A 22,147-nucleotide genomic window follows, 5' to 3' on the forward strand; every position below is an offset into this window, starting at 1 on the left:
CAGAGCGAACAACTCGGAATGACCACCACAGTACACTAATGGGGGTTGTTTCTGGCAGAAAAGTGACAAAACAACCCTCCCCCAAAAATTGACCTGTTGACCTTTTCTACTGTCAACCTATTCAATGTCGACTTTTTTACCCTGTCGACCTAATGCATGTCAACCATTAGTGGTCGACCTATTGACTGTAGACCTTTTTCGTTTAAATCTAATAATCCACACCCGTCCATCCTGTCACCTCACTTTTTGCTCACTCAGCTCCTATGGCTCACTTATTTTCTCTATCTCTTTCTCTCACTCTTTCGGTCCCCTCCAGTAGTTTGCACATGTGCAATTTGCGTTAGTGATAAACAAATAACAGGGGTATTGTAGATGAAACAGTTGATATCTGTATAATAATCACTTCAGGACTGTCTTATCTGCTTAACGGGAGCTGGGGTGCGTGCTTTCAGTCCAATGACTCCCACTGCAGCTCCTGATTACAGTCTATATGAGGAGTAGTATTATATGGTTATCTTGGTTCACTAGCATTCTAGTTGCCACAGCTAGTCCAAGAGGCCTTGACCAAACTCCTAATCTTACTAGTGCCATGATAAGACCCTATCTTAGCTGGAGAGGATGGAAGAGCCACCGAGTATGCAGCCACATGAGGGATGGAGCAGAGGGGCAGAGGCAGAGTGAGGTAGCAGGACAGGGACAGTGCCAGAATAAGGTCCACATGGGCCTGGAGCTGAAATTTATGAAGGGCCTACTGTGTGCCTTGGCAGGAGCTGTGACTAGTGATATAGGAGTGTGACCAGTGTGCTCTTGAACTTCCCTCTTAATGTATGATTGCCATCACCTGTGCTGAAACAACTTTCTTATCCATTAACCTGTTCAACACAGGTGCCGTCAATCATAAATTAAGAGAAAAGGAGCACAGCATTCTCTCCCTCCAGGAGAGGTTCATGTTGGGAGGTATGGTGTGCTGTTAGTGTGGTCTACAGAGTGTGGCTATCTCCATGGAGGAGATACAGATGCATAATAGCAGACAGGGAAGGAGAGCAGATATAGAGGCATAACAGCAGACTGGAAAGGGAAGCAAAGATGCTGCCAAAACAGAGCAGACAGGAAACTGAAAAAGTGGGGGGACCTTTTCCCCCAGGTGTCCCGTGAAAGCTGCTCACTCAGTCTAGCAGCACTTTTCAGGTGCATTACAGGGATGGGTCACAGAAAACAAAAGGGGGTGGTGTTCTCCCCCCCCCCCCCCCCCCAAGTGTCCTCCAGCACACTAAATAGTACAACAACAATACTTGAAAATAAATGTAATAGTAGAAATTTAGAGATATTTGTTGCATGCATTTGCAAATACATGGTAATCTGCGATGTGGCATGCATGTCAGGCTGCAACTATTTGTAGTCGGCGTTCACTTCATTATTTCCTTTAGTCGTGAGTCTACAGTATATCACATACCCTCCAACTGTACCTTTTTGGCAGGTACAGTACCTTTTTTTTATGGTCTGTACCGATTTTTGACTCTCTGAACTTCCTTTGAAAGTATAGGAAATGGGGCATTGCCACGCCCCCTTTACCCGTGACCACGCCCCATTTTTTAATTTGTACTTATTTTTATGTGTAAAATGTTGGAGGTTATGTTTATCTAGAGATGGAGTCTACAGTATATCCTACTCCCTCTCTCTCTTTTTGTTTATTCACCTGTGAATACTCTTTTTAAGGCTCTGGAGAGTTATAAAGTTTTAAGACCGTGGTTGTGGCAAAGCTTGTCTTTGATTGTCATTGTCTTGAGATTGTATTCATTAGATTGTAAGCACAAACCAGGCCCATCCTACCCTTTGTGTACATGTCTGCATTTACGTTTACTTTATATGTCCTTGTCTTATAAAGCATGCCCATTTGTTCCCATTGTCCATAACTGTGAAATACTGTTGTGTTTTACAATTAAAAGACTAATAACTATTAATAATTAGGTGATTTATCGCGGGCGCTCTGCACACCATCGTAAGGGGCTACGCCCCTTCAACCCTTGCACGCCCTAGTGGCTTGCAATATTTTCATTATATGGAGTATTACCTCCAATCACAATTGTGTGACCGGTTAAATATTGCACGGACAAAGGATGTTTGATGGTTAAGCGGTTGAAGCCCCTTGCAATGGCGTGAACAGCGCATGCAGGGCCTGATGAATCACCTAGTAGGTGCTGTGGTTGGTGGAGTCGCAGGTATGGGGAAGACGCGGATAGGGTCCAGGGGTGCCACGGGTGGGGGAGGGGCGGTTGCGGGGGTGCCGCGGGTGGGCGAGGGGTGGGCGAGGGGGTGCTGTGGGTGGGGGAGGAGGTCCGCAGACACCGCAGTTGCGGGGGTGCCGCGGGTGCAGTGGTTGTGGGAGGGGATCCAGAGCCACCGTGGGTGCTGGAGGGGGAGAGGTGAGGGTGCCGCGGATGGCCCCTGAAGGTACTGCGAGTGGGGGAGGGGTGGGTAATCTATACAGAGCCGGTAAATAATTAAAAACGATTTATTCAATAACAATTTTACCAATTGTAATTTCACTATTAAAAATATATAGATAAATAAAATAACATGCTGGCCAGCAGTTTTCAACTATCACCAATACTGCTAAAACATCCCTGTTGGGGGATCTGTGCACTGAAAAAGTAGTATCAGTATATAGTAACTTTGTATAAAGCTGTGATAGTAACTGTTCCTTGCATAAAGGATAGTTCCACTAAAAGAAAATGTCCTGTAGAGACATCAGCGTGTGTTAAATTGTAACAGTCAGGTTGCAACTGAAGCACGCTGAAATAATGAAGGTGTAGCGGCAGATATCAGCTTATAACAATGTGTCCGATTACCTCCCTGGTGGAAATCGCGGTGTGGTCCTACCCCCGGTAACCGAGCGTCCTCGGTTGTTGGATTGTGCACGGGGGGTGCCTCTTATGTCACCGGCTGTAGCTTCCTTCACAAGCACAGGGGGAAATGATGTATCGGACTTGTGATGCTGGAGCCTGCTTCGGCGGTCGTGCTGGTAATGCTGGTAATTGACAGCGGGTTGAGCGGATTGCAAGTTCCCGTGCCGACTCCCGCTATGCTGCACGATACACCTGTGACGCTCGGTTACCGGGGGTAGGACCACACCGCGATTTCCACCAGGGAGGTAATCGGACACATTGTTATAAGCTGATATCTGCCGCTACACCTTCATTATTTCAGCGTGCTTCAGTTGCAACCTGACTGTTACAATTTAACACACGCTGATGTCTCTACAGGACATTTTCTTTTAGTGGAACTATCCTTTATGCAAGGAACAGTTACTATCACAGCTTTATACAAAGTTACTATATACTGATACTACTTTTTCAGTGCACAGATCCCCCAACAGGGATGTTTTAGCAGTATTGGTGATAGTTGAAAACTGCTGGCCAGCATGTTATTTTATTTATCTATATATTTTTAATAGTGAAATTACAATTGGTAAAATTGTTATTGAATAAATCGTTTTTAATTATTTACCGGCTCTGTATAGATTCATCAGGTATCTATCATGAACACATGAGCGCTCCTCTCCCTTTTCTTTTGTCTAGCGATTGCAATTTCTAGGGGTATATACAGCCCTTTGAGTGAAGCGAACGTGAGTTCTGATGGATACTTTATTTTTATAATTGGTCAAATACAGACACAGGCGCTTCATTTTTCTCTTTTTTGAGGGGTGGGTAATGCTTCTGCTTCTCCTCCTGGAAGCAGCTAAGCTGCTGTCTTCCCTTTGGCAGTGGCTCTCCCGGAGACTCGCACAGCAACCAAGCAGCCAGTCACTATTGTTAGCGCCGCATTACAGGAAAGAAGATGCACTCAATAAACTACAGCTCCCAGCAGCCCTAAAGGCCGGAATGCTTTGGTGCTAAGGGCTGCTGGGAGCTGTAGTTTATTTAGTGTGTCTACTTCCCTGCAATGCGGCGCGTTGGGACACCAGGACTAACAATAGTGACTGGCTGGCGAACTGACTGACTCGCTGAATAATGTAAAAGGTGAGAGTGCTGTGCAGTGTCAGTCATACTTACCTACATTTCTTTTCTACTCTCCGAGAGATACCCGGAGCGGAGAAGCAGGTGGGCGGCGACGGGGGCGGGACCGAGCTAATGGCATCATTAGGTCCCTCCGACTGCACAAGAAAATACCACGATTGGTCGGTATTTGCATAGGGGCGGAGCTTCAATGGCGCAATTTGCATATCATCACATCATTAAGCCCTGCCCCCTCTTCCAGCTCCGCGATTTTGCCCTATTTAGCTACCCATTCTGACCACTTCCCTCGGAAGTGGGCAGAATACGGGAGGGGTGCCCACTCTTCCGGGGCTGCGGGGGACTATCTGAGAAACTGGGTGTCTCCCGCAGAATCGGGGAGAGTTGGTAAGTATGGTGTCAGTGACACAGCACACCCGCTGCACTGCACATTATTATTTATTTTTTTATTTTCGCCAATAATTTTTTGGCAATGAGTGGGTTACTTAACACTTTCTCACCAAAACACCAGAATGAATGTAAGAAAGATGTATGAGCGGGGAAGGGGGTGGGCACGACTTTTAGGAGACAGATGGTCACATCCTCACCTCAGTAATGTCAGTGGGAATTTCCCACTGTTATGTGGGCCACTGTCTGATCCTGCGGAACTCCATCAGCGGTCAGCCACAGAACACTTCAAGTTCTGTGTGTGGGTTGGCGGGCCGCGGGCAGGAGGACAGGACAGCGCAGGACAGGCGGGCATGAGGGAGCGCGGTGTGATGTCAGCATGTCACATCGTGGCCAGGAACACAGCACAGGGCGGCCAGGAGCACAGCGCAGGGCAGGCAGGAGGGCGTGCGGTGTGACGTCTGCACGTCACACTGTGGCCAGGAACACAGCACAGGGCGGCCAGGAGCACAGTGCAGGGCAGGCAGGAGGGAGTGCGGTCAGCACATCATATCGCGAGCCGGCTGGTACTGGACAGGGCTGTGTCTCCGCAGCGCAGCCATCCATTACCCCCAGGAATTTCATTTTGACCCCATTTGGTGTAATTTACCCCTGTTCCCTGACCACTGTTTTACATTGATTCAGTGTCCAGATAATACCCTCCGTGATATCATCCACTCTATCCGTTACATTAGCTATCTTGGGGCTTCCAGGCCGGCAGCCCAGGTGTTGTGTTACGTAGTCAGGGCCTCTGGGGATCTGGGCGATGTTGTGGCGGGGAGGCACTTGTGTGACATCACGCGCAGAGGAGGCTCCGGGCCTAAGTGACTATGTGGCGCAGGGAGGGCTAGGAAAGCTTTCCGCTGCGCCGCTTTCATACACATCTATGCCGGTGGCCGCAGCAGCTTTTGTTCCACCTGCGCCGCGGCTAAGGAGTGAGGATTGTTGATGCTGGAGGGGATAGGTGGACTGGCAGCAGGACATAGGATGCTGCAGTAAAAGTATTTTTTGTTCTCCCTATCTACAGCGCAGAGACTTGCTGCAGATGCAGTGGCATACCCTCCAGCTGTACCTTTTTGGTAGGTACAGTACCTTTTTTTATGGTCTGTACCGATTTTTGGCTCTCCAAACTTCGATTGAAAGTATAGGAAAGGGGGCGTTGCCACGCCACTGTACTCGTGGCCACTGTTCGTCGGTATGTTGCTGCAGATGCAGTGGGCCTATTTTGGGGTGTGGACATGGAGCTGCAGCTCCATCAGCCCCATTGTTAATCCTGCTCTGGGAACACACAGCAGCCAAAGGGCAGAGCCTCCCATTGGATGTAACTTGTGTGGAAGGGCTTTTCTCACCCAATCACATGTGGACTGGGTGTTATAGACCTGCTGCTAAGTGCTAACCCAATGAGAGCTCCTAGCCACGCCCATCGTTAGAGGCCCACGCACAGAGTCAGGAGATAACTGCTAGAGTACAACCTATCATGCACTGTCACATCTGAAGTGGACATTTTGTGTCACGTAGCTATTTTCAGTACTATATTCGGGACAAAATAATGTAGGTTCGAGGAAGGGAGGAGTACATGCAAAAAGATATTTCACATTGTATCTCATGTGCTGATTAGCTATGTGAACTGAAAACTATTGTTTTCTTTTATCAGCCTCTCTACAGCCTTAAAAGGCTGATAATAATGTAAATAATTTCACAGTGAACTGACAGGAGGTTGGTCTGTGCATCAGAAAACACACATCTGTATATTAGACACAAGAGACAGTTCTCAAATAATCAAAAGAGAACAAGTAAGGGTGTTGCCAGTAGCAACCAATAAGATTCTAGCTAACATTTATCCTGTACATTCTATATAATGATAGTCTCAGGGACCTATTTATCATTTATCATCCCCTCCATTCCTGCCGACATCCACAACCACCATAGATTTCTATATGGAATCAAATGCTGCCAGATTTACCAATTTCTGGAATGCAAAGGATTCCGGTTATTGCCCACCTGCTGCTTTGTTGCCTATGGGCTACACATTGCAAATGTAGTTCCTGAAAGGTTCCCATGGAACTCTCCGCTGAAATGGTCACTGTGTATGTGCGGGCAGCAGGACTGCACAGGAGCATCGGTAGTTCATTGAACACATCACAGGGATGGGCTCGGGCCCTGCAGGTACCAGATGATGATACATCCCACTGTTATAATCGCATATTGCAGTGTGATTCTGGGCACTAATATCGTGCTAAGTTCACATTGAATATGTGATTAATGATAAATGGGCCCCTCAATGTTCTAATTAGAGATGAGCGGGTTTGGTTCCCTGAGAACCGACCCCCCCCCCCGAACTTCATGCTCCGAGCCCGGATCGGAGTCTGACTCGGGACTTCCTGCCAGACTCGGAAACCAGAACGAGGCAAAACATCATCATCATGCTGTCGGAATCTCACGGGTTTTGGATCCCATATAAACAGCCGCACGTGACGCCATTCTCACTCCGGACTTGGAGAGTGAGGGAGACAGACCTCTGTCTCTCTCTGTGGGTGGTGGCATCGAGTGGGGTTAGTGTGTGCTCTGTAGGGGTGCTGCAGCAGTCACTGTGGTGTACCTGTGCTATGTTAGGGGTGCTGTCCTGGCTGTCACTGGTGTTTCATGTGCTGCAGCTGTACATGGTGCTGCTGTCCTGGCTATTGTGTCTGTCACTGTGTTGTACAGGGTGCAGGGGCACTGTCCTCCTCTATGCTGGAAAATATTGAGGTGCTGCTGGCCCTGTATGTTGTAAAAATTCAAAGGTGCAGTTGTTAAAAATTAAAATCACACTGCTCCTGTATGCTGTAAAATATAGGGGTGCTGCTGGCCCTGTATGTTGTAAAAAATCAGGGGTACAGTTGTTAAAAATTAAAAGCACACTGCTCCTGTATGCTGTAAAATATTGGGGTGCTGCTGGCCCTGTATGTTGTAAAAATTCAAAGGTGCAGTTGTTAAAAATTAAAAGCACACTGCTCCTGTATGCTGTAAAATATAGGGGTGCTGCTGGCCCTGTATGTTGTAAAAATTCAGGTGTGCAGTTGTTAAAAATTAAAAGCACACTGCTCCTGTATGCTTATAAATATAGGGGTGCTGCTGGCCCTGTATGTTGTAAAAATTCAAAGGTGCAGTTGTTAAAAATTAAAAGCACACTGCTCCTGTATGCTGTAAAATATAGGGGTGCTGCTGGCCCTGTATGTTGTAAAAATTCAGGTGTGCAGTTGTTAAAAATTAAAAGCACACTGCTCCTGTATGCTTAAAAATATAGGGGTGCTGCTGGCCCTGTATGTTGTAAAAATTCAAAGGTGCAGTTGTTAAAAATTAAAAGCACACCGCTCTTGTATGCTGTAAAATATAGGGGTGTTGCTGTTCAGATGACATTACACTGGCCCTGTATGTTGTAAAAATTCAGGGGTGCAGTAAACATCAATGTACACTGGTCCTGTCTTGTATGCTGTAATAATTCTAGGGTGCAGTGAAAATCAGTGTACACTGGCCCTGTCTTGTATGCTGTAATTATTCTAGGGTGCAGTGAAATCAATGTATACTGGCCCTGTCTTATATGCTGTAATTATTCTAGGGTGCAGTGAAATCAATGTACACTGGCCCTGTCTTGTAAGCTGTAATTATTCTAGGGTGCAGTGAAATCAATGTACACTGGCCATAGGCGTGCGCAGGACATTTTATTAGGGGGTGCACGATTAGAAGGGCGTGTTTAGCACCGCCTATTAGGCATGGCTAACGCCACCTATCAGGTGTGTCTACCTCCGCATATTGGCACTCAATGCAAACTAAATAATATAGAGAATTGATGCACAGATTATATATATATATATAAAAATCTGTTTAATATATGTTCAATTCGTATATTGTATTACAATAGATTATACCCTAATCTCTCGAAATATATATTGATATTGAATTTGAACTTCTCCTCCAAGAGGAATGCTGTATTCTGTGGCATTGGCGTGGCACATGATGAGGAGAGAGAGAGCGTGGGTGGGAGCATGAGCGGGTATGCGCATGGTATGACATCATCACAACACATCACACAGGTTAGAGGAACTGGGAGTAGGATTATGTCAGTGATGCTGCACCCATGCAAATGAATCATTAACCGTCCCGGGTGTCCGGGCAGCCAGACTGAGCAGAGGGGGTGGCGGGCGCAACGGGCGGAGGACAGGAATGAGCACACTCGGCGATCGCCGATCACTGCAGCAGCAGGCGTGTGTGATGGGGTGACAGACATTAGGGGGTGCCTGTGCGCACCAGGAACCCCCCTTGCGCACACCTATGACACTGGCCCTGTCTTGTAAGCTGTAATTATTCTAGGGTGCAGTGAAAATCTATGTACACTGGCCTTGTCTTGTAAACTGTAATTAGTCTAGGGTGCAGTGAAATCAATGTACACTGGCTCTGTCTTGTATGCTGTAATAATTCTAGGGTGCAGTGAAAATCAATGTACACTGGCCCTGTTTTGTATGCTGTAATTAGTCTAGGGTGCAGTGAAATCAATGTACACTGGCCTTGTCTTGTATGCTGTAATAATTCTAGGGTGCAGTGAAAATCATTGTACACTGGCCTTGTCTTGTATGCTGTAATAATTCTAGGGTGCAGTGAAAATCATTGTACACTGGCCCTGTCTTGTATGCCATACCTCCCAACTTTGACGTCACTGGAGGAGGGACAGCATTGCGCGCCTAAGGAGTGTGTCCGATTTTTAGGGGTGTGCCCTACCGGAAAGGGGGCGTGGCCTCGCAGCAAGTGCCGCGATTGCAATCCACGCCCCCATTTTGTCATTATGGGGGCATGAACAGCGCTGTGAGAGCTGCTGGTCATGCCCCCTGTCCCTTTCTGCCGTGAATAGACGCTGTGCGCATGCGCACAGCATCTATTCACCACTGCTCTCCTCAGAGCAGCGAGTGACAGAGGGATCTCACAACTGCCCCCCCACCCGCGGGACACTGCGACCCGCGGGTGGGACAGCGGGACAGACCGTGAAAAACGGGACTGTCCCGCCAAAATCGGGACAGTTGGGAGGTATGTGTATGCCAGGGACGTGCAGTCAGGGGAGGCAGGGGAGGCAGTGCCTCCCCTGTCATAATCATTAAAATAATAAAAAGAAGATATTTATAACACAGTCTGTTATAAATATCTTTTTTTTATTATTTCAATAATCCCCCCCCCCCCCCTGTGGCTGCGTGTGAGGCAGTGGGAGAGGTGCCTCCCGCTGCTAACACTAAAAGTCCGGGCAGCGGGGGGCGGGCAGGGGGCGGGGCGCAGCAATGGGCTGTGAAAGCCCATTGAAAATGTATGGGGAAGCGGCACCTATACTGGTGCCGCAATGACAGGGGCGTGCGATGAATGCACGCCCCTGTCAGTGCCCCAGATGTGACTGGCCCAGCGGATCCAGTGCTGGATCCGCTGTCCAATCACCCCCTTCCCGGCTGCAGCAGGCGCCGTGGGCTGTGTGGGCGCCCGCTGCAGCCAGCGCCGCTACTATGGGAGGGACGTCATGAGTCATGACGTCTCTCCCATAGTACAGCAGAGACGAGCCGGCGGACGGAGACGGAGTTCAGCGCTGCAGGAGTGGTAAGTATGTGTGTGTGTGTATTTTATGTGTTTGTGTTGGGGGGCAGCAACAGGGGCACAACAACAAGGGGCACAGCAACAGGGGCACCGCAACTGGGGGGCACAACAACAAGGGGCTTAGCAACTGGAGGGCACAACAAGGGGCATAGCAACAGGGGCACAACAACAAGGGGCACAACAACAGGGGCACAGCAACTGGGGGGCACAACAACAAGGGGCACAGCAACAGGGGCACAACTATAAGGGGCACAACTATAAGGGGCACAGCAACTGGGGGGCACAACTACAAGGGGCACAGCAACTGGGGGCACAACTACAAGGGGCACAGCAACTGGGGGGCACAACTACAAGGGGCACAGCCCCTGGGCGCTCAACTACAAGGGGCACAGCAACTGAGGGGCTCAACTACAAGGGGCACAGCAACTGAGGGGCACAACTACAAGGGGCACAGCAACTGGGGGCACAATTACAGGGGTCACAGCGACTGGGGACAAAGCTACAGGGGGCACAGCGACTGGGGGCACAGCTATTGGGGGCAAAGCTACAAGGGGCACAGCGACTGGGGTCACAACTACTCTGGGCACAGCGACTGGGGGCACAGCTACAGGGGCCACAGCGACTGGGGGCAATGCTACAAGGGGCACTGCTACAAGGGGCACAGCTACAACGGGCACAGCTACAGGGGTCACAACTACTGGGGGCACAGCCACAAGGGGCAAAGCTACAGGGGGCACAGGTACAAGGGGCACAGCGACTGGGGGCACAACTACAGGGGTCACAACTACTCGGGGCACTGCTACTGGGGGCATTGCTTACAGGGGGCAAAGCTACTAGGGGTACAGCTACTAGGCTCACAACTATTGGGGGAGCCTACTCCATCATCCCAGCTAGCAGCAGCACTCTCCCCTGTCTATGCTAACGTCCTCCCGCGTCAGCGAGTGTATAATATTCATTAATTTCTCTCTCTCCTCCTGTGGATTACTTTGTTTGTAAGTATAATTTTCATTTTTACTGGTACCGGCCCTATTGGATTCTACTGGACAAGTGGACGTGACCGGCGTGGGATGTAGGTAAGTAATCTCTCTCATTTTTTACAGGAACCACCTATTGGATTCTACATGGACAAGTGGACGTGACCGGCGTGGGATGTAGGTAAGTATGTGTGAGTGTGTAAGTGTGTTTTAATACATTTTTACTTTCACGGTGTGTGTGTTGTGTTTTTATTTGGGTATTTTTTTTTTGTAGAACTACAGGTACCAGCGGGCCCGTTATTTCCCCGCATGCTGGCACTTGAGGTTCTCCAAGTACCAGCAAGCGGGGGAGGCTTGCTGGGCCTTGTAGTTCCACAACAAAAAACAATATTCTTTTTTATACACACTTATGGCTATCAGCCCGGCACCCACCGCCCAGGGGTGCTGGGGACAGCCTCGGGCTTCACCCCTGGCCCTTGGGTGCCTGGAGGGGGGGGACCTCTTGATTTAAGGGGTCCCCAGTCCTCCAGGGAACCCCGGCCAGGGGTGACTAGTTGGGGGGGTAATGCCACGGCCGCAGGGACCTACATAAATATGTCCCCCAGCTGTGGCATTATTTCCCTGGCTAGTGGAGCCCGGTGCTGGTTTTAAAAATACGGGGGACCCCTACATCTTTTGTCCCCCGTATTTTTGGAACCAGGACCGGTCTAAGCCCGGTGCTGGTTGTCTAAATACGGGGAACCCCTGTCCAATTTTTTCCCAGTATTTAAACAACCAGGACCGGCTCAAAGAGCCCGAGGCTGGTTATACTTAGGAAGGGGGACCTCGCACATTTTTTTTTTTACATTTTTTTAACCCATTCAGACCCTTCTCCATTAAGTTAATGGAAGCCCTGGACAACAAAATTGCATTCATGTCCTCCTCCCACTCCCTTCCCAAACACTAATTTTTATTTTTTTTCTATAAAAATGTACAATATATCACAAGTATGATGAGCAGGCAGGCAGCGGGCATTGGCGGCATCGGACTGAGGTGCAAATTAGTGGCGGAGGGCTGGATCAGTTGATGGTGGGCGAGTTTGTAAGCCATTGGCGGTGGCAGCAGGCATCGGCTCAGTGGCAGTAGCGGGCATTGGCTTGGCGGCGGTAGGGGTCATCGGCAGGATTCGGCGGACATTATGGCTGTAGTGCCTCACCAGCCTCTGACCTCACCGCACGCCACTGGTGTATGCTGTAATTATTCTAGGGTGCAGTGAAAATCAATGTACACTGGCCCTGTCTTGTAAGCTGTAATTATTCTAGGGCATACTTGCCTACCTGACCCTCTCCATGAGGGAGAAAATGCTCTGTTACTGGACTTTCCTGGTAATGTATGATTGCCATCACCTGTGGTGAAACACCTTTCTTATCAATTAACTAGCTCACCACAGGTGATGGCAATCATACATTACCAGGAAAGTCCAGGAACAGAGCATTTTCTCCCTCATGGAGAGGGTCAGGTAGGCAAGTATGTTCTAGGGTGCAGTGAAAATCAATGTACACTGGCCCTGTCTTGTATGCTGTAATTAGTCTAGGGTGCAGTGAAATCAATGTACACTGGTCCTGTCTTGTAAGCTGTAATTATTCTAGGGTGCAGTGAAAATCTATGTACACTGGCCTTGTCTTGTAAACTGTAATTATTCTAGGGTGCAGTGAAAATCAATGTACACTGGCCCTGTCTTGTATGCTGTAATTATTCTAGGGTGCAGTGAAAATCTATGTACACTGGCCTTGTCTTGTAAACTGTAATTATTCTAGGGTGCAGTAAAAATCAATGTACACTGGCCTTGTCTTGTAAACTGTAATTATTCTAGGGTGCAGTGAAAATCAATGTACACTGGCCCTGTTTTGTATGCTGTAATTAGTCTAGGGTGCAGTGAAATCAATGTACACTGGCCCTGTCTTGTAAGCTGTAATTTTTCTAAGGTGCAGTGAAATCAATGTACACTGGCCCTGTCTTGTAAGCTGTAATTTTTCTAAGGTGCAGTGAAATCAATGTACACTGGCCTTGTCTTGTAAACTGTAATTATTCTAGGGTGCAATGAAAATCAATGTACACTGGCCCTGTTTTGTATGCTGTAATTATTCTAGGGTGCAGCATAGTTGCCTACCCTCCCTCATTCTGCAGGAGACTCCCTGAAATAGTAGCAATCTCCCTCACTCCCTGAATGGTACCTCAATCTCCCTGAAAAAAAAGAAATCATAGATACATACATTTAAATGGTATCATCAGTGCCATTTCCCTGTATTGGTTATAAGGCACAATGATCCCTGTGGCTACATGCATTTTAAAGGTTTCTTGTGGCCAATTACAGTATATGGAACCTCTTGTAAAACACAACACACAAACAAATCCTGCAAAATATAAGAGTCTTTTCTTCAACAAGTATATCTTACTAACTTTGGGACTCATTTACATTTGGATGTAAGTAATTTTCATGACACGCCTCTCAGATGTAGCAGTACATGCTCGCACTGATAGGTGTTACTTTCACAATCTCCCTGAAATGCTTTTTCAAAAGTAGGCAAGTATGGGGTGCAGTGAAAATCAATGAACACTGGCCCTGTCTTGTATGCTGTAATTATTCTAGGGTGCAGTGAAAATCAATGTACACTGGCCTTGTCTTGTAAACTGTAATTATTCTAGGGTGCAGTGAAAATCAATGTACACTGGCCTTGTCTTGTAAACTGTAATTATTCTAGGGTGCAGTGAAAATCAATGTACACTGGCCCTGTCTTGTATGCTGTAATTTTTCTAAGGTGCAGTGAAATCAATGTACACTGGCCCTGTCTTGTATGCTGTAATTAGTCTAGGGTGCAGTGAAATCAATGTACACTGGCCCTGTCTTGTAAGCTGTAATTATTCTAGGGTGCAGTGAAATCAATGTACACTGGCCCTGTCTTGTATGCTGTAATTAGTCTAGGGTGCAGTGAAATCAATGTACACTGGCCCTGTCTTGTAAGCTGTAATTATTCTAGGGTGCAGTGAAAATCAATGTACACTGGCCTTGTCTTGTATGCTGTAATTATTCTAGGGTGCAATAAAAATCAATGTACACTGGCCCTGTCTTGTATGCTGTAAAATTACAGGGGTGTTGTGAAAATACAGGGGTGCTGGCACTGTGTGCAGTTGCGATGTCTAGGCATGACCTTCACAACACTGTATAGGAAGAGGAGGCTCCTACTACCATTTGCACACCCCCTGCAAGTGCTGGTAGGAGCACAGCCAGTCCAGTTGCTGATATTGAGATTGAGGATGTCAATGTAGAAGTACACCAGGATGAGGAGGGTACGGGTGTAGCTGGCACTGCGGAGGAAATTGACAATGAGGATTTTGATGGTAATGTGGGTTGTTTGAATAAGGCACCTGTGGAGACAGTTGTTGGCCATGAGATGAAAAAGCCCATTGTCATACCTGAACAAAAAAGCCACCTCTTCGGTGTGGAATTATTTCTGCACAAATCCGGACAACAGGTGTCAAACCATCTGTTGCCTTTGTCAATCCATAATAAGTATGGTTAAGGACGGTAACCACCTAGGAACATCCTCCCTTATACGTCACCTGCAGCGCATTTATCATAAGTCATTGTCAAGTTCAGAAACTTTGGGTAAAAGCGTAAGCAGTTCTCTGAATCCTAAATGATGTGGTTTTATTTGAATGCTATTTCTCTGTGAGGATGAGGATGTAAAAACTGAAGGGGGGAGGGGGGGGGGGGGAGGTTAATCTGAGGATGGGGATGACATTTTGCCACTGTAGAGCCAGTTTGTGCAGGGAGAGATTAATTCTTTTTTGGTGGGGGCCCAAACAAACCAATCATTTCAGCCACAGTCGTGTCGCTGAAATGATTGGTTTATTAAAGTGTGCTGGTCCTGTTTATACAAAATAAGGGTAGGTGGGAGGGCCCAAGGACAATTCCATCTTGCACCTCTTTTTTTTTTTTTTATTTGCATTATGTGCCCTTTGGGACCTAGTTTATCAAACTGCCATCCTGTCTGCCACTGCAGTGCCCCTCCTAGATGGGCCAGGTGTTTGTGCCGCCCACTTGTGTTGCTTAGCTTAGTCATACAGCTACTTCGTTGCACCTCATTTTTTTCTTTGCCTTATGTGCTCCTTGGGGCCTAGTTTTTAAAACTGCCATCCTGCCTGATACTGCAGTGCCACTCCTAGATGGGCCAGGTGTTTGTGCCGCCCACTTGTGTCGCTAGCTTAGTCAACCACTGACCTCGGTGCCACCTTTTTTTTTTTATTTGCATTATGGGGGTAATTCTGAGTTGATCGCAGCAGCAAGTTTGTTAGCAATTGGGCAAAACCATGTGCACTGCAGGGGGGGCGGGCAGATATAACATTTGCAGAGAGAGTTAGATTTGGGTGAGTTGTTTTGTTTACGTGCAGGGTAAATACTGGCTGCTTTATTTTTACACTGCAATTTAGAATTCAGTTTACATACACCCCACCCAAATCTAACTCTCTCTGCACATGTTATATCTGTCCCCCATGCAGTGCACATGGTTTTGCCCAACTGCTAACAAATTTGCTGCTGCGATCAACTCAGAATTAGGCCCTATGTGCTCTTTGGGGCCTTATTTTTAAAACTGCCATCCTGTCTGCCACTGCAGTGCCACTCTTAGATGGGCCAGGTGTTTGTGCTGCCCATTTGTGTCACTTAGATTAGTCATCCAGCTACCTCAGTTCAACCTTTTGGCCTAAAAACAATATTGTGAGGTGTGAGGTATTCAGAATAGACTGGAAATGAGTGGAAATGAATGTTATTGAGGTTAATAATACCGTAGGATCAAAATTACCCCCAAATTCTGTGATTTTAGCTGTTTTTATGTTTCTTTCAAAAATCATCCAGATCCAAAACCAAAACCCGAAAGGGTGGTTGTGGCAAAACCAATCCCGATCCAAAACACAAGCGGGGATCCAGATCCAAAATCAAAACCCAAAAAGTGTCCGCCGCTCATATCTAGTTTTAATTCTTATTTTCCAGACAAACCGGTGTTATGAAACGCTGTCTCATCCCTGACACCGTCACACAGGACTCTACAAGTGACGGCAAGAACAAGTACTGAGGTGAACACAATTTTTCTACTCAGTCGCAAATGTAATTTATAAATATTATATAAAATGATAAAATTTTCTACCTAGTAGATGACTGCATAACCCTTGACTGATTTTGGTCTCTTCACCTACCTTCCAGATCACTCTTCAGAGAACTCTTTGTTGGGATGTCTTAGGTCAATCAGTCTAGTGGGAGGAACATATCACAGTCCTTATTCTTCTATATAACAGGGCCTCCGACATCACATCGGTAATGTAACTGCAGTCTAACACCTCATTTGAATGGCTGCTTCTCTGCTGTGCATACCTTCCTCACTTGTATGGTGCCTTTTAACCACCGCAGATGCATCGTTACAGCAGCTACTGTAGCACAGGTTACTTCTTTATTAGACCGAAATCCTGGAATGGTGTTCCAAAGCATTACACCTGAAAAAATAGCATTGGCTGTTTTATCATTTAAAAACTCATTGTAGGGTGGCTGCAGGGGCATATCTACCCATTGGCCAGGATGGCACTTGCCAGGGGCGCCAGCTGAGCAGGGGGCGCTGTCCGGCGGTGCCACCCTCGACCAATGGGTGGAATCCCTTAAGCCGTATTGTCTGGCAATACCTGGTGTGCCAAGCTGCCTGTGCATTGCCTGGAATGGAGGGTGGAGGCTCGCTCAGCTGACAGGAGCTGGCGCCGGTGTCCGGCACTTCAATGCACTACAGGGTAGAAACTGAAATAAACTACAACTCCCAGCAACCCTTGCTATCGGGAACTCCTGGCAGCAAGGGCTTCTGGGAGCTGTAGTTTATTTTCAGTTTCTTCACGTAGTATGGTGCAGTGCCAGAGACCGGCACCAGATCCTGCATGCTGTGCAAGCCTCCGCTCTCCAGTCCAGGCAATGCCTAGGCAGCTCAGCACACCAGGTACTGCCAGACGCTATAGCTACATGCTGGGATGTTGTGGGGTGGGGACTATGTCTATGTGCTAGGGTGAGGAAGGAGGGGGAGGGGACTATGGCTATGTGCTGGGAGGGGGAGGGGGACTATGACTATGTGCTTGGGTGGGACTAGCGCTATGTCCTGTGTGGGGAGACTATGGCTTTGTGGTAGGAGGTGGGACTATGGCTAAGTGCTGAGGGGGAACTACAGCTATGTGCTGGGAGGTGGATGGCTATGTGCTTGGGGTGGTGGGGGACTATGTGCTGGGATGAGGACTATGGCTATGCTGTGAGGGAGTACAGGTAACAAAGAGCACCACAATTCTCAAGACATAATACAGCTAAGATGTAAGTAGTGAGGGAGTGATCATCGCATACCTCCCAACTGTCCCGATTTTGGCGGGACAGTCCCGTTTTTCATGGTCTGTCCCGCTGTCCCACCCGTGGGTCGCAGTGTCCTGCGAGTGGGGGGGGCAGTTGGGAGATCCCTCCCTGTCACTTGCTGCTCTGAGGAGAGCAGCGTTGAATAGATGCTTTGCGCATGCGCACAGCATCTATTCCTGGCAGAGAGGTACGGGGGGCATGGCCAGCACCTCTCACAGCACTGTCCATGCCCCCATAATGATGAAAATGGGGCGTGGCTTGCAATAGCGACACTTGCAGCGTGGCCACGCCCCGTTTCAGCAGGCCACTCCCCTTAATTTCGGCGCACTGATGTCCCTTTTTGGATGCCGGCAAAGTTGGGAGGTATGTCATCGTACTACTAGGGGCTGGTGGCCATAGATGGAGATGAGCCTTTACCAGCAGGAGAAAAAGCAGGTAAAGATGGTCGCTGAGTAGGGGAGAGCTGCGAGTGAAATGTATCGAGAAGAGGGCTTAGATAACAAGAGGAAAGAGGGCTCTGCTCTGAAGAGCTAACAATCTAGTGGGAAGGGTCGACAGACAGATGACATGAGGTGCAAGCAAGCGGGAGGTAGCCTGATTGCAGTATTTAAGCAAAGCTGAGATGTTCAAGGCATGAGTCAGGGGGATGGAGTAGCGGCCTCAGAACTAGATTATACTGCCTCAGGACTAGGTTGTGCTGATGGGGGACTACAGCTATGTACATTTGAATAGGAGAGTTAGGTAGTGTACTGCACTGCACTACTTTTCACTGCACTATTATTTGACTATACCACCTGGCGGTGGGTAGCATTGTCTCCTCGGCTAAGCCAGGCTTTGATGATGTCTCCATAGTGTGATAAGGATTACTGTGTGGGCATAATGTGTAAAGGGAACTGCTACTGTGTGGGCATGATGGGGGGTAATTCCAAGTTGATCGCAGCAGGATTTTTTTAGCAGTTGGGCAAAACCATGTGCACTGCAGGGGAGGCAGATATAACATGTGCAGAGAGAGTTAGATTTGGGTGGGGTGTGTTCAATCTGCAATCTAATTTGCAGTGTAAAAATAAAGCAGCCAGTATTTACCCTGCACAGAAATAAAATAACCCACCCAAATCTAACTCTTTCTGCACATGTTATATCTGCCTCCCCTGCAGTGCACATGGTTTTGCCCAACTGCTAAAAAAAATCCTGCTGCGATCAACTTGGAATTACCCCCGATGTGTATAAGGGATACTACTCTGTAGCGTAATTTGAATTTGGGGTTATATTGTATGGTCATGCCCCTTTCCCACAAGATCATGTCACTTTTTTGCACATGCACCTTCCCTATTTCAAATATGGGGGGCGCCAGTTCCTTACTTTGCCATGGGCGCCCGGACCCCTATATACACCCCTGGGTAGCTACCTCAGATAATATTCTCGTTTTGAAGCTTATTTGCTCCTATTAACAACTAAAATAAAACCTTAAGAACAATAATGTTAGCTGTATCAAACACAAAACTCAGTCCGACTCCGAACCAGTGTCTAATGCAGTTGTACATACTAAGAACAATGTCATATATAGCATATTTGCTGACTTTTTAATACTCAGAGAAGAAAAGCAGCTGGCCACTTTGGGGGATGGTACCAGGCTTCCACATCATTAAGTCCTGCCCCCACAACAGGAAATCATTGGGAAAAGGGATGGGTCTATAAGGCTAGGGCCACACATAGCGGCCAAGCGAGTCCTGCTGAACGGGGCCCACTTGGCCGGGAGGGGGGATTTGTGTGCACATGGATCCTGTTCTGCATGATGCTGCATAACAGTACCCAGCCAGTGACACACAGGATTTCAACAGGACTGTGTGAACACATTCATTGAAGTGGATGTGTTCACACTGAAATCCCGCTGTCCTGTCATCCGGCCCAACTGCAGCATGCTGCTGTTGGATCTGGCGGCGGCGGGACTGCCGCACATGTGTGGGCGCCTGCATAGGTACCCATGTGCAGTCTCCTTCCGGCCAAGTGGGTCCCGCTGAACAGGACCCGCTTGGCCGCCATCTGTGGCCCTAGCCTAATGACAGCACAGATGGTGTAATGTTTAGCATTACTGCCTCACAGCACTGAGGTCATGGGTTCGATTCCCACCATGGCTCTGACTGTGTGGAGTTTGTATATTCTCCCCATGCTTCTGTGGGTTTTCTCCCACAATAAAAAAATATATACTGGAAGGTTAATTGGCTTTCAACAAAATTAACCCTAGCGTCAATGTGTCTGTGTGTACATGTGATAGGGAATATAGGGGGTCATTCCGAGTTGATCGCTAGCTGCCGTTGTTCGCAGCGCAGTGTTCAGGCTAAAAATCGGCAATTCTGCGCATGCGTGTGGGGCGCAGTGCGCACGCGCGACGTACTTTCACAAAAGCCGATGCAGTTTTAGTTTTACACAAGGTCTAGCGACGCTTTTCAGTCGCACTGCTGATCGTTGAGTGATTGACAGAAAGTGGGTGTTTCTGGGTGGTAATTGACCGTTTTCGGGGAGTGTGTGTAAAAACGCAGGCGTGCCAGATAAAATCGCAGGAGTGGCTGGAGAAACGGGGGAGTAGCTGGCCGAATGCAGGGCGTGTTTGTGACGTCAAAACAGGAACTAAATAGTCTGAAGTGATCGCAAGGTAGGAGTAGGTCTGCAGCTACTCTGAAACTGCATAATTTTTTTTTTTAGCTGCGCTGCGATCCTTTCGTTCGTACTTCTGCTAAGCTAAGATACACTTGTGACAGAATATAGTGTCCAAGGTCCATTCTGACTATGTTGTAGTAGCTATTGTTCTTAAACAGGGCCAGGTGTGATGTGTTATGCTGGACCAGTCACTAGACACCAATAGCAGGAAGCTGGGAGCAGTTGGAGCCCTCTGAGGTCACATACTGTATGACTATAAAAAGATAAAACAGGGAGTGACTGGCTATCTTCCCCCATCCCCAAGGGATTAATTGTGTCAAGATCCCATTGTTTTCCCCTAGGACTGAGTCAGACACTGGGGCATGCGAACAGCAGGGGGGATCTCCTCATGACTCATCTATTTTACAGACCTTCATGGAGCTCTTCCAATCAGGAGGGACTTTTGGTGGTGGAAATTGGAATGTTGTTTAAAAAGGGAAGGCAAGAGATCACCAGGGTGTGTGTGAGTTTGGCTTCTAAAAGCTACTAGTCCTGGAGTCTCAGCTCCTGCTAGTGTGCTGAGGATTTTGCCTGGGAGCACTGTGGCTACTGGATTACCTACTTTTCTCTGGATTTGCAGACTTGTTGGCTCTGCTGTATGAACACTGCTTGAAACTCCTGTGATCCTCCACAATTATACTACATCCGGACAAGAGCATGTGGGAAAGTGCTGGGAAGTCTGACGGTAAACTGCTGTTTATTGGGACCTGTTGTTCTGGGGTTAATTTCAACTGTGGTTATCTTATAGTTGATTTAGAGAGCTTGTACTAAGTAAATACCTAATAAATATATTGTTATATCTTTATCTGTCTCCTGTCTACGTGACCTGACCCAGAAGTCCTGGAGTACACTCTGAGTTTATGCTCTAATAGTCCTGGTCTTCACAATTGGTGGCAGACAGTGGGGTCACGCAGTCCCGTCCAGTGGGAAGAGCATAAGGTGCTGTATAGAGATACACCAAGCTCTACAGGAACAGGTTTCAGTAAAAAGTAGCCAAGTAACATTAGTCCCATCAGATAACCCAAGAGACATCTCAGGAAGAATGGCTAGTGAAGCTGCAATAGGCGATTTGAGGGAAGCAGAGAAATATTACAGGAGGACTAGGAAACAGCAGTTGTTTGAGTTCTGCAAGCTAAAGAAGATCCCCTGTAATGGAACTGAACAAAAGGATGTGTTAATCAATCTACTATTGGAGTTTGACAGAGCTCACCCAGGGGAGATTGCTCTAAGTGATGAGGAGGAAGAGCAAATCCCAGCAGTTGGGACAAGAATGGGGAGAATGCAGAGACCAGAGGCAACTCCTGAAACATTGGAGCGGTGGATGAAAGCCCTCGGGGACAGAGCTACCTCTAGGGAGAGGGCAGGAGTAATACAATTTGTGCTGGGAGTAAATATCTACCCGGAGGGACCAGCTAGACAGGCTGTGCAAGAAGAAGAAAGCAGAAAGCCACGTCTAAGATATGGAGATGTGCCCAGATTTAAGGAAGAAGAGACAGACATTGATACTCATCTGCAGGTGTTTGAGAAACTGATGACCGTGCACCAGATTGATGAGGAGGAGTGGGCTTGTTATGTGGGACCCAGTTTAACAGGCAAAGCTCAGCAAGCTTATCAATCGCTAGCAAATGAGGATGTGGGAAACTACCAACTGGTGAAGAAAGCCCTGCTGGCAAAATTCCAAGTCACCCCCGAATCCTATCGGGCAAAATTCCAGACACTAAATCGTGGGGGGGATGACTCCCATGCTGAATTTGCCAGACAACTGAAGAGAGCGTGCCAGCAGTGGTGGGATGGACGACATGTGTATTCCCCTGAACAAATTCTGAATGAAGTGGTACTGGAACAATTATTAAATAAAATGGCACCAGAGGTTCGAGAGTGGGTGGCTGACCGTAAACCTCCAAACCCAGAGTCAGCAGCCCGAATGGCAGATGAGTATCTTGCTAACCGAGTCAGATGGAAGGCACCCAGTGAACAGCAACAAGGAACACAGAGAATGGGAATGAGAGAGACCCAGAAAACCA

At 47.8% G+C, this 22,147-nt stretch overlaps 1 long non-coding RNA gene across 1 annotated transcript in view; it reads left to right on the forward strand.

The window, feature by feature from the left end:
* Positions 1–908: 908 nt before the first annotated feature.
* The window catches only part of LOC134935572 (uncharacterized), a 130,781-nt gene continuing 109,542 nt past the window's right edge, over positions 909–22,147 (forward strand). The window contains exons 1-3 of the long non-coding RNA XR_010180260.1: positions 909–957; positions 16,050–16,132; positions 16,260–16,370. This is a non-coding gene — a long non-coding RNA (uncharacterized LOC134935572). The remainder of the gene's footprint in view (positions 958–16,049; positions 16,133–16,259; positions 16,371–22,147) is intronic.

This window comes from Pseudophryne corroboree, chromosome 6, assembly GCF_028390025.1.
Source record: "Pseudophryne corroboree isolate aPseCor3 chromosome 6, aPseCor3.hap2, whole genome shotgun sequence".
NCBI classification, from domain to species: domain Eukaryota; kingdom Metazoa; phylum Chordata; class Amphibia; order Anura; family Myobatrachidae; genus Pseudophryne; species Pseudophryne corroboree.